General features: G+C 42.2%; 1 protein-coding gene across 1 annotated transcript in view; it reads right to left on the bottom strand.

The window, feature by feature from the left end:
* Window positions 1–10,943, bottom strand: part of LOC124861406 (NACHT, LRR and PYD domains-containing protein 4-like) — a 328,592-nt gene that overhangs the window by 235,981 nt on the left and 81,668 nt on the right. The gene's annotated exons all lie outside the window — the stretch shown is intronic.

Raw genomic sequence — 10,943 nt, 5'->3', positions numbered from 1 at the left:
CTCCTGAGGCGCCGGACGGTTTGCCAGAATCGCTTCGAGGACAACCGGTAGTCCTTCTCCATGGCCTCACCGAACTCTTCCCAGGCCCGAGTTTTTGCCTCTGCCACAGCCCGGGCCGCAGCACGCTTGGCCTCACGGTACCCGTCAGCCGCCTCAGGAGTCCCACAAGCCAACCACAGCCGATAGGACTCCTTCTTCAGCTTAACTGCATCCCTTACTGCCGGTGTCCACCACCGGGTTCTGGGATTGCCGCCACGACAGGCACCGCAGACCTTACGGCCGCAGCTATGGGCAGCAGCATCGACAATAGATGCAGAGAACATGGTCCACTCGGACTCTATGTCTCCAACATCCCCCGGGATCTGGTCGAAGCTCTCCCTAAGGTGGGAGTTGAATACATCCCTGGCCGAGGGCTCCGCCAGGCGTTCCCAGCAGACCCTCACTATGCGCTTGGGCCTGCCGAGTCTGTCCGGCTTTCTCCTCCTCCAGCGGATCCAACTCACCACCAGGTGATGATCAGTGGACAGCTCAGCCCCTCTCTTCACCCGAGTATCCAAAACATGCGGCCGAAGGTCTGATGATACGACAACAAAGTCGATCATCGACCTCCTGCCTAGGGTGTCCTGGTGCCAAGTGCACTGATGGACACCCTTATGTTTGAACATGGTGTTCGTTATGGACAATCCGTGACTAGCACAGAAGTCCAATAACAAAACACCACTCGGATTCAGATCGGGGAGGCCATTCCTCCCGATCACGCCTCTCCAGGTGTCACTGTCGTTCCCCACGTGGGCGTTGAAGTCCCCCAGCAGAATAATGGAGTCCCCGGGAGGGGCACTGTCCAGCACCCCCGACAGGGATGCCAAGAAGGCAGGGTACTCTGCACTACCACTCGGCCCGTAGGCTGAAATGATAGTCAGAGACCTCTCCCCAACCCGAAGGCGCAGGGATACAACCCTCTCATCCACTGGGGTAAACCCCAACACGAGACGGCTGAGCTGGGGGGCAACAAGCAAACCCACACCAGCCCGCCCCCTCTCCCCGTGGGCCACTCCAGAGTAGAAGAGAGTCCAACCCCTCTCAAGGAGATGGATTCCAGAGCCCACGCTGTGCGTGGAGGCGAGCCTGACTATTTCTAGTCGATATCTCTCGACCTCCCGCACAAGCTAAGGCTCCTTTCCCCCCAGCGAGGTGACATTCCACGTCCCTAGAGCCAGCCTAAGCATCCGGGGATCGGGCCGTTGAGGTCTCCACCTTCGTCCGCCACCCAATCCTCTTTGCACCGGTCCCTCACGGTTCCCCCTGCAGGTGGTGGGCCCACTGGGGGATGGCCTCGCGTCTCTCGTTCGGGCTTGGCCCGGCCGGGTCCCGCGAGGAGCAACCCGGCCACCAGGCGCTCTCCGGCGAGTCCCGACCCCAGGCCTGGCTCCAGGGTGGGACCCCGGCTCCGCCGTACCGGGCGACGTCACGTGCCTCGATATTGTGTTTTTCATGAGGGGTTCTTGAACCATTCTTTGTCTGACCCATCACCTAGAACCTGTTTGCCATGGGAGACCCTACCAGGGGCATTTAGGCCCCAGACAACATAGCCTCTAGGATCATTTGAGCACTCAAACCCCTCCACCACGTTAAGGTGACGGTTCAAGGAGGGGATATATACCTATATTAACAGGGCATTTATGAGGAAGAAGGGATGCAGTGTGTCAAGGTGGACATGTGATACTGTCAAACATCCCAAACAACAGAACCGTACATCATGTGGAGTATATGCATTGAAAATCCATACAAATTTTCACACAATGTATGATTATGAAGTATATTTGAAACATTTAAACTTTGTTATTAATTTAAAGCCATTAAATAAAGCTTTATATGTCAGTTTGCAGAAAGACTCCTTGCAAAAGAGGATGTGGATTTCCCTGTTTCCACAGAGGCGGTTAACATCCTCAGGTTTGACATTGCTGTAAAACTTCTCCATAACAGTGGTGAGAAATCTGATATTGTTCTACCAAAAGTTTCTTATTTTAAAGTTTGGATTAATTGTTATCATGATTACAATTGTTTGCAGTTGTTGCTACAAAGATAGGAATACTTAGCCAAAAATAACTACAGTGACAATAGGGTCTGCAATAACATTTGTTTAAGAACATTTTTCCTCTTTGTCCACAAATAAATAAATACAACCATTATATTTTCTGTTATTAAACTTCATAATGCTACTTTTATCACTAATTATGTCCAAACGTGGTACATTCTCATAGACAGCTCCTGAATAAATTGTGTTTGTGTTTACCACATCCTGTTTAATAGTTACCAGATAGTAACCAGATCTGCATCTTGAAGCAAGTCACTGAACTCCACAGACAAACAAACTTTGAATCACAAAAGATTTGCAGAGTGAATATGCAAAAACAAGAAAAACTGTATATATAGGTATATTTTTATACTTCACATTTATTCTTATCAGATGACTTAGAAGACTTGGGCCACTTCTGAGGAGAGATGGAAAAAGAGACGGACTTGAACTGGGTAACAACATTATAGAATTATTCAAACATGTATTGTTAGGAGGTTAAATGGAGAGGACCTAAACAGTAATTTTAACTTGCGTAAGCAAGCTTTGATAGGATCCTGCCCTCCTGCGGACCAAAGTTGGAATAAGAAGGAATAGAAAATGAATGGATGTTATAATTGTAGACAGATGTTTTTGCTGAAAATGCCTTATATTATTTGTCCTTTTTCTAGATCCAAAGTGAGATGTGCCTGAGGTGGTTTCATCAGGCATGTGTGGGAAGCCCACCAACAGAAAACACATTTAAGTGATTTGCATGTTCTTTTTAGGTTTGTGTGTCTGCTGTGGTGTGCTTGTTTGTTTAGACTTTCTCTAAAAGTTAATAAATTACATTTTGAAAAATAAGCTTGATATTTTTCTTTACAAAACTTTGGTATAAGGTAACTAGGGGAAGTAGTACTACATACTTCTATCAGCTGGGGTTCCTCCTTGCCTTCCATCCGTTTCCAACATTTTATTAATGTTTTCCCAAGATCCTTCTTTAAACCCTAAGAACTTTTCTGCTCCTCTGACTATTATTTTAATCTTTTCTGTTTTGTGTTTAGCCTGTTCAGTGCAGTTAATGACATAAGCTATGAATAATATCAGTTTTTCCACAGACATTGTAACATTTTCCTCTGATTCTACTTTTCTTTGTTGATAATCTTGAATCCTAATTTGACATTCATCCCTTGATCTTTCTTTCTGTACATTTTTGACTGCTTCAGCATAGCTTATGTTTTTAATCATTTTAATTTGTTGGATTTCTTTTGCTTTCTTCCTTACCTCACATCCCCTGAATGTAACTCTATGTTGCCCTCCACAATTGCAACATTTTTCCTGCACTTCTTCCCCACAATCTTCAATTCTGTGATCTTCTCCACACTTTGGACATCTTTGTTTTCCTTTGCAGACAGCTGCTATATGACCATATCTCTGACATTTAAAACATCTTAGTGGTGGAGGAATGAAAGGCCCCAAAGAAAAACTCAGATATCCTATTTTGACATTTTGTGGCAACATTGTTTCTTCAAAGTCTATTAAAATTGACTGGCTTTCTACATTTACATTTTTTGTCAGTCTTTTGAGATTTTTTTATCTTTGCACCAACAATGCTTTTTTTTAACTTGTCTATATCTTCCTCCAGAGGAATGCCATAAATTACCCCCCAAATGATTTTATCTTCTCCTATAATCTTCTTCTCTGTCACTGTTTTCTTGCAAATGTTTTCAACTTGTAAAGCCTTTCTTCTTTGTTCTTCAGTTTTACACAACACCAGTATATTTCCATCTCTCAATACTTTCACCATTTCAACATCTCCTATCTTTTTTTAACTTCTCTAGATAGTGAAATAGGACTCAGGCTCTCTTTTTCTTCTTCATTTTTTATCTTTAATATTATTTTACATTCTTCCCTTCCAATTTTCCTCCTAACTTTTCTCTCTTCTTCAGAACTGTTTTCTTCCAGCTCTCTTTTACTCCTTTGGCTGTCTAACATTTTCCCTTCTTCTGCTTTACCTCTTCCTCATCCTCTTCCACTACTTACTGGCATCCAGTTATTAAAGTCCATATTGTCCTCCTGTGTATCCATTCTGAACCATTCACATACCAGTTTATGCCTTTTACTGCCACTTCCAAAAGTAAATAATCTCTGACACTGTGGGGTTCTAAGGAGTCCAGCGTTTTCAGACAGCTCAGAGAGTTATTTGCCATGAGGTGCATGTTGAACTTCCAGTGACCAGCGTGAGAGAGATAACACCAAATTTAACACACCTGCTCCCATTTCACACCTGAGATCTGAGTCACATGACACCACAGAGGGAAAATGGCTAACTGAGAACAATTTGAGCATTTTCACTTAGGGTTGTACTCACTTTTATTTCCAGAGGTTTAGACATTAATGGCTGTGTTGAGTTATTTTGAGGGGGCAGTAAATTTACAGTTATACAAGCTGCACACTGAATACTTAACATTGTATCAAATTGTTACATCTTCAGCGTTGTCCCATGAAAATATATAATACAATGTTTTTTAAATGTACAGGGAGTACTCACTTTTAGGAGATACTGTATTTCTGCATTTTGTGTTGCACATGTATTTGTGAACAGAAAACATTTAATGGGATTCCAAGAAGTGCAAATAAACAGTTTTAAACACATTGCAGCCATATTTGATTATGAGGTCGAGGTATGAGAGAAACCTTCATCTTTCTTTCTTGGATTTCTGACAGTTTCTTGCTTGTTTCTGCAGCTTGAAACTTTTACTTCAAACATGGACACAAATGTTAATTTTCTTTATTTTGGTTTGAGACAAACACTAAATGGAATTAGAGTTGTGTTAATACTTTTAAAGGTGTGAAACAATATTTAAAAAATAATATAGTAGAAAAGCATCACTTCAACTAAACTAAAACATTATTGAGAGCAACAATAAAACCCCACATTACACGCAACCAGGCTAATATTAGGCTCATAATAAATAACTGAAACATATTGTGTATAAAATGGACTTCAGAGGAATTTCACACCACGCAGGAATGATCATTAGCTGTACATTGTTAAGGGGAAAACGTCTGAAACATCGTCAACATGTCATTTCTGCATTTTGGTAGTGGTTGCCAACCTTCTTCTTTTCAAACCATCATGCCTGCATGTTTTCACAGAAACATGATGAAAAATGATCTATTTATCAGAAATATTTTCCAGATAATGTTAAAAACTAGATACTGACAATCCAGTTTGTTTTTCTTTTTCCTCATGGATGTCATTACAGTTGTTCTAGGAAACATCGTCAGCTTAATGTTAAGTGAGTTGATCACAGTCAAAATTGTGCTGCATGTTCCTCTATGCTGGAAACATAAAGATATGACTCATAGAAACCAGATGTTATATTCAGTAAAGCAAGTGTTAAAGTACTTTAGTCTAGAAAAAAGCTGCAAGCTGGTCTTTAAAGATACTCAAAGAGTTTGTCTCTTCTACTGTGACTGTTATGTTGTTACTTCTGCTGATACATTTATTGTCATTCAGTGATTCTCAAAGTGTGGGGTGCAACTCCTGAAGGCAACAACGTTGCAACCCAGACTTCGCAATCAAAAAAGCAGTGTTTCCATGGTAACATGACAACATAAGGCAGCTCTAAGTGAATCTGTCCAGCCCTCTTCCTGTGGTCTGAAGCTCCATGACAAACAGCACAGAAGAAGCTGATTTCCTGGATGGTTTTAGAGTGAAAACCTTTCAGCGCTGCCTTAAATAAGGTCACGACCTTTCTGAGTGCTGATGACATAAGCAGCGGGAACTGAGGTGTCCCTTTGTGAGACCTTTGAAAGAAGAGGACAGAAACGGATGAACAAAGAACTAAACTCATGAGGATGGATACCTTGCTGCTCAAGTTACAGTGAAGAGATAAAAATGAACAGAAACCTTTTTGGTGACTGACGTCTGACAGCACAAAGCTAATCAAATTGTTCCAAAAACAATTACATATTCAACATTAAATGTGAATCAAGACTAGTGAGGTAGTTAAATATTTAACAATTTAAATGCTAAAACACATCTGATTATGATTAAAAATGAAAACAAGTCAATAAAATGAGAAAATAAGGTGAGCCAGTTGATGCTAACAGACATCAGAAACAATGAAGGATTCATAAAGTTAAAGAGCGTTGTTCAGTGACCCTATAGGTCAGCAGCAGTATGAAGGTGGGTGTGTGCAGATTCAATAAGATATCTTCTGGCCAGAAGATCAGAGAATAACTGCAGCAAACATGGCATCCAGATTCATCAGTAACCTATGAGTGACGACCAGTTAAACAAGCAACAGTTTCAGTCTGTGATCTCAAAGCTCTTTTAAAACAAATATCCTACAAATAATTATTCATAAAAACAATACTGCAGCCAGCTTGCTGTGTGAAGAGCCTGAAGATTTAGTGAAGAAAGATAAAGGAAACAGAATGAAAAGTTCTCATCTTGTCTCCTTTCTTTATATATTTCCAAAAACACTTTACTGAACTTGTTAAGCAAAACACATAATCAGATTCACCCAGATTCTCTGATAATAAGGAAGCCATAAACTCCAGGCAACCAGCAACGCTGTGTTGAGATTTTCATCTGAGTGATAGCTTGATCATTAAACCTGGTATTTTTGGCTCTCTGGGTTTAACACCAGGAATGTAACAACTGTTGTAGCTCATGTCCTGATACGTCTGTCTGGAGGGTCTTGAAGCACCAACTCCTGCTGCAGTGAAGCCTCAGAATCCTCTCAAGGCTGCAGGTTTTCCTGTTGTCTGTGCATCTTTTTTCTTCCACTCAACTTTCCATTAATATGAATAGATCCAGCAGCCTGTGAACAGCCAGCTTCTTTAGCAACAGCTTCCCTTCCTTGTGGAGGGTATCAATGACTGTCTGCTGGACAACTGTCACATCAGCATCTTCCTGAATGGCTTCTACTGCAGACATGACAAGAAGCCATTCACACCTCAAATCATCCCCTCTACATCCCATTCAGGAACAAATTCCTCCCATAAAGCAACCAACCCCCCACCATCAGATCCTCTGCCAGCACTAAAGATCTCCGAGGAAGAGGTAAACAGGCTCTTTCAGCGCATGAAAACAAAGAAAGCTGGAGGACCTGATACGTCTCCCCATCATGTCTGAAAGCCTGCGCACATCAACTTGCTCCGATCTTCACAAGGATCTTCAACAAGTCACTGGAGAAATGTAAGGTCCCCTCCTGCCTCAAACAATCCACCATCATCCCGGTTCCCAAGAAACCCACCATCCTAGGATTAAAGGACTACAGGCCTGTAGCCCTGACGTCTGTGGTCATGAAATCCTTTGAGTGGCTGATGTTGAAGCACCTGAAAGACATCACAGGCCCCTTGCTGGACCCCCTGCAATTTGCTTACTGCGCAAACAGGTCGGCAGATGATGCTGTTAACTTAGGTCTACACTTCATCCTGCAACACCTCGACTGTCCAGGGACGTACGCCAGGATCCTGTTTGTAGACTTCAGCTTGACCTTCAACACCATCATACCAGACTTCCTCCACCAGAAGCTCAACCAGCTCAACATCCCAGCCTCCACCTGTCAGTGGATAAACAGCTTCCTGACAGACCGACAGCAGCAGGTGAGACTGGGGAGCATCTTCTCCCGAACCAGATCAGTAAGTGATGGTGCCCCCCAGGGGTGTGTTCTATCCCCACTCCTCTTCTCTCTGTACACAAATGACTGCACCTCATCGGACTCGTCCGTGAAACTCCTTAAGTTTGCAGACGACACCACTGTCATTGGACTGATCCAGACAGCAGGTGGATCGGCTGGTACACTGGTGCGGTCAGAACTACCTTGAACTGAACCCACTCAAGACTGTGGAAATGGTGGTGGACATTCGGAGAACACCACCCCCATACACCCCCTCTCACCATCCTCAACAACACTGCATCGGCCGTGGACCACTTCAGGTTCTTAGGAACCACCATCTCTGAGGACCTGAGATGGTCTTCACACATAGACACTGTTCGAAAGAAGGCCCAGCAGAGACTGTACTTCCTGAGGCAACTCAAGAAGTTCAACCTTCCACAGAAGCTGCTGGTCATCTTCTACACTGCCATCATTCAGTCTGTCCTGTCTTCATCCATCTCAGTGTGGTTTGGCTCATCCACAAAACAGGACAGGTCCAGACTGCAACGAATAATCAGGAATGCAGAGAGAATAATCAGAGCTGACCTTCCCTCCATCCAGGACTTATACAGGTCTAGGGTCAAGAAAAGAGCTGCCAAAATCTCTGCAGACCCCACACACCCTGCACATAAACTGTTTAGAGTTTTACCTACAGGCCGCCGCTACAGAGCAATGTTCACTAAAACCAGCCGCCACAGAGACAGTTTCTTCCCCCAGGCTGTTTCTCTGATGAACATTCAATAGAGTAGAGAACAAAAGCATACTACGGAAGAGTATTAGGGCCACTAAAAAAATAAAATAAAATTCTGACTTTAATTTCAGAATTTTGACTTTAATCTCAGAATTCTGACTTTAATCTCAGAATTCTGACTTTAATGCAGGTGAGCACCTGGAAGCGTCTGGGTGCAACCAGCTTCATCGCCTGAGATGTAAGTCGTGCAGGGGAACGTCCAGCAATCTTGGGGAACATGTCAGATTTAAGTGACTTTTTATGTGGCCGAGGGCTTCCCGAAGATGCCATTTCATTATTGGAAGAGCAGAAGGTGAGTAAAACAACAGAGTTGGTTTAGTATCCAAAACGGAAACAGCTGTTAGCATGTTTGTTAGCTTACATCGTTAGGAGGAATAAACGTGTTCCACAATGTTACATCACATGCATTGAATATAGGGTTATTAGCTGCTGATTGCTGGAATTATCCCAAAAGTGTTGGTTGTGTTTTATTTTATTGTTCTTTGTGTTGAATGTTTTCCAAGGAAATTAACCAGTAGTTGAATTATAGACGCTAACCACCTGCCAACATGAGAAATGTATTTGATGCGTTCAATTGAGTAACTTTTCGTACAGCAGAGGAGAGAAACTTGAATGAAATTGAAGGTGAAATACATGTTTATATATATTAATCAGGAAAATGGATGGCTTGCATAAACAGCTGCCGATCCCCGATTGTTGTTCTGATTGTGGTTGACTAAAGATCCTCTCAAACCATTCGCTAGCACCAACTAATGTTGTGCAAATAACTATATATAGGCTATGTTAGTGGTACAATGTCGGAAAAATATACAAACTGTTAAAATGTCAGAATCACAAAAATAATTTTCCTGCTCTGTGTTTTATGTGCCAGCTCAAGACTTAAATTACATTTTATACTCTGAGCTACCCTCATTGTTGTCAGTGCAGTTATCGCCAAGGTGCGAAAATGGTGGGCTACAGTTCACTAAATCAAACTTAATACACTCATTAATGTTTCTTATAAAACAGTAAAACTAAAATTGCTGGTTGGGGAACACAGCCGCCTTGAACTTTGACCACAGGGTGATGTGATGTTGTTCGCACAACCAATGGAAACGCAAAATGATGTGATGGATGGATGGATGGATGATCCAATTGCTGTTCCAAATAATGATATAGAATGTTTCATTGTGTGTTCTATGTGTAATACCCTTTATTAGACTGTATATTAATGAATCGGTGTTATTGTACCGACATGATAATCAATCCAATCCTTTCATTTTTAAATAAAGTAGAGGATGGTCCATTTACCGAAAGGCTATGCTTTAGCTCCTTCTTTCACCATTGTATGTCTCCCTAAAACAGTATATAGCTTTTATGCTATTTAAAGTCAGTATTTTCCTATTGGCATAAGGGTGATCTTAACACTGATTTGCAGGGAAGACTTTGAAAAAAAGTAATTGTGTTTTCTGTCTGTTTTTTTGCAGATTGATTGGGATGTCATAGCGCTGATGGATGACACAACTCTGGCAAATTACATCACTTCCTATGGAGACCGAATTGCCCTCTTCAATTTCTGCAAAAGCAAACAACCACTCTCAAAAAGAAAACAGGGTCTTCTGCCAAGAGTTCCCCTCTCAGAGTGAGAGACAGTTCCTGAAATGTCAGATTTGGATGACCTAGTCAGACTGTACTTCAGACTTTCTTTCAGTAACAAAGAAATACTTGCAATTTTAGCACACAGTCATCAGACTATAATAAGTATTCGAACTCTAAAGAGAATTTGTAAAAGACTTGGGCTGTTCAGAAGGAAGAATCAGTCAGACCTGGAAGAAGTGATGGTATTTGTCCAACAAGAAATCATGACCAGTGGTCAGATGCAAGGTTATCGATGGCTACATCTTCGTGCAGTTCAATGTGGAATTATGGTGTCACAAGATACTGTAAGACGCATAATTAAATTGGTTGACCCACAAGGTGTGGAACTGAGACGAGCTCGACGATTGAGAAGACGTCAGTACAACTGCAAAGGACCAAATGCACTTTGGCACATGGATGGCTACGATAAACTAAAACTCTATGGCATTGCTATTAGTGGCTGCATAGACGGTTTTAGCCGCTATGTTTTATGGATGGAGGCTTATGTCACAAACAATGACCCTAAATGGATTGCAAGTTATTTTCTGAAAACAGTGTCATGCATCAATGGATGTCCAGAGAGGATACGTGCTGACAGAGGCACAGAAAATAGATGTGTCGAACAAATGCAGATGTTTCTGCGGAGAAACCACACAGACAGTTTTGCAGGGGATAAAAGTTTCGTTTATGGAAGAAGTACAGCCAACCAAAGCATAGAAGGGTGGTGGGCTACCCTCCGCAAACAGAGTGCACAGTTTTGGATGAGCTTATTTCAAACCTTTCAGGATGATGATCACTTCACTGGAGACTTTTTGGACAAAAATTTTATCCAATTCTGCTTTCTTAA

Source organism: Girardinichthys multiradiatus, chromosome 24, assembly GCF_021462225.1.
Source record: "Girardinichthys multiradiatus isolate DD_20200921_A chromosome 24, DD_fGirMul_XY1, whole genome shotgun sequence".
NCBI lineage: Eukaryota > Metazoa > Chordata > Actinopteri > Cyprinodontiformes > Goodeidae > Girardinichthys > Girardinichthys multiradiatus.
Note: the sequence above shows the minus strand (reverse complement) of the source record. Positions and strands in the feature narration are given on the sequence as shown.